Source organism: Polypterus senegalus, chromosome 1, assembly GCF_016835505.1.
Source record: "Polypterus senegalus isolate Bchr_013 chromosome 1, ASM1683550v1, whole genome shotgun sequence".
Taxonomy (NCBI): domain Eukaryota; kingdom Metazoa; phylum Chordata; class Cladistia; order Polypteriformes; family Polypteridae; genus Polypterus; species Polypterus senegalus.
This window is the reverse complement of record NC_053154.1, coordinates 22,126,762-22,129,583: the sequence shown is the minus strand read 5'-3', so window position 1 is coordinate 22,129,583 and position 2,822 is coordinate 22,126,762.

The window sequence follows — 2,822 nt, the reverse complement described above, 5'->3', positions numbered from 1 at the left end:
ACAAAGAATAAAGTAAGGTCAGATGACCAGGAGGACAGAAAAATCAAACAAAAAAAAAAAACTCCAGAGGGCTGGAAAAACAAAATCTACGGCGGTTCTGAGGCCATGAGACCACCCAGCTTCCACTGGTCATTCTACCTAACATCAATGATCTCAATCAGTCCTCATGGTTTTCAGGCTTCGCGTGGACGAATTTAATAATAATGGTTATATGGACCTCTGGCCTTCAACCCATCAATATAGGGACTACATGGTATTCTGATCAGGTGGTGGTAGCGCAGATTACCACCACAGAAAACCTGCTGGTTTCCAGCCAGCATTACAAGTAACATGGGGTGAGTAAAAATGGATGGAGTAGTCTGAAGATAAGAAATTTGACAAATTAGAGGAGACCATTCAGTCCATTAAACCCATTTGTTCAGCTAATAGCTAAGCTGCCGCAAGTACTTCTGAGAGAGCATACATAAATAGGATAGCACTCGTTGTCCAGAATTTTGTCTAGTGTGGCTTAAAACAATATTTCAGTGACTAGAACAAATACATTTTAATAAAGTTCAAAGACAGGAATTCTGGCCTCTTAAATGTAAGGTATGTATATTCTTTATAGGTATTGGGCTGAATGTGAAAACAGTTAAAAAGCATTCACTACAAAAGTAATTATATCATTAGATGTCTGTTTGCCCACTACCAGTTGCTTTAGAACTTTAAAGAGCAGGATATAATACCTGAGGTCAACAGCACAGACCATTCGTTACGTACATCATGAGCATTTATATTTGGGTTGTACGACGGGGGACAGGCAATAGGCCAGTGAGCAGTTAAGATGTGACATACTCACCTCATTCATTCTTTAGACATTGTGTTCAAAACATAAGGAGCACACTCCAAAAATATTGTAATTTTAGTTAAATAGTATGAATGGAGAGACTTTGTTAGAACATTAGAAAAATATTGATGAGAACAGGCCATTCAGCCCATCAAAGCTCATAAATCATACCCACGTAATTTCTGCAAAATAACATCAAACCTGAGTTCACATAGATTTCATATTAATCACAACAGTATTGACCTTTCCGGTGGCAGCACACTTTAACAGTAATGGCCACAGTATAAAAGATCTGAGGGTCACTGTGCTTATGGGTAATTTCAAGACCCAACAGGAGCGGAGAGAATTGGAATACAAACGTATGCTTAAATTCAACACTCTACAAAATGGTCTTAATATAGACAAGAGTTTTATGACCAGATATGTGGACTAACAGACTGATTGACCATCTTACTACATCAGAGGCCTATCTTACAGACAATGCACTTCAAAAAACACCTTACAGGACTTTCTCTAGTGATGGTTATCTTATTTCTACATTTTATTAGTTCATTGGTCTCTTCTTTCAGGGCTAATTCATCTAAGGTTTTTTAATTTTGCTAACATTTGAACAAAAAGGTTGTTAAGATGAAAGAAAAAAAATCACTTTGCTGTCCCAATATAAGCGAGAGTATTTTTCTTTGTTACACCTTGCCTGATGAAGGGCCTTAGCGGCCCCGAAAGCTTGCATTTATAATCTATTTAGTTAGCCAATAAAAGCTGTCATTTCACCCTACTTTCTCCTGTATTAATGTTTGTGTGAAATTGACCAAAATTCCCAACTGTGCCCCTGTGTTCTTATAGAGCTCTTTTTAAAGTATTAGATTGAATCCACTTTCCTAAATCCTTTCATAATTTTACAAACTTTAATCATGTCACCTCTTAACACCCAAAGTTTCAACTGCTTTAATCTTTCCTTATAGCTCATACGTGGCAGTCTTGGAATCAGCCTAGTTGCTCTTCTCTGGACTTTTTCTAGTGCTGCTATGTCCTTTTTGAGGAGACTAAAACTCCAGACAAGGCCTCACCAGTGAGTTATAAAGATTTGAGCAGAACCTCCTGTGACTTGTACTCCACACATTAAGGCGCTATATAACCTGACATTCTGTTAACCTTCTTAATGGCTTCTGAACACTGTCTGGCAGTTGATTGTCTTGAGTCCACTACGTCACCCAACTCCTTCTCATAAGGTATACTTTCGATTTCTAGGCCTCCATTTGTTTATTTAAACCTCAGGTTTTTCTTCGTATATGGAATACTTTACATTAACTTAATTAAACATCATCTTCCCCAAATCTGTCCAAGCTGTCCAAGTCCCTCTGTGATGATTCAATGGATTCCAAATTATCTGCCAATCCACCATGTTTGGTATCATCTGCAAACTCAACTAGCTTGTTATTTATGTTCCTATCCAAATCATTTATATATATTAAAAATAACAGGAGCCCTAACGCTGACCACTGTGTGACACCACTCTTGACTTCACCTTCTGATAGGGTTGCACAACGCTCTCCTTTTTGTATTTGAGCCAGTTTTGAACCCATCTACAAATAACATGCTGAACTACAAATTCTTCTTGTTTGATGCCCAGCCTCTCACGTGGCACCTTATCAGATGCTTTATAAAAATGAAGATTAAGACACAATTCACGTTAACGCAATGCATTAAATGTAACTCTTTTCTTACAGGCAACCTTAGTATAAGAACATTCATAGACAGTCCAAACGATCCTACATTTTACTATAGTCACTAACAGCAACATCAAGAACCAAAGAATTATTACTTTTTATTTATAAAATGTTGTTCACAGTTTCAGAGTAACACAAGAGATCAGGCTGGGTCAGGATGTAAGTATAAAAGTTGTGAAGTTACAAAGGGCAGCACTAGCAGATTAACCCGCCTCCCGAAAAAAACAACTTTTGGAAAGTCTGGGTGAAAAGGACGTGCCGCCCCCAGG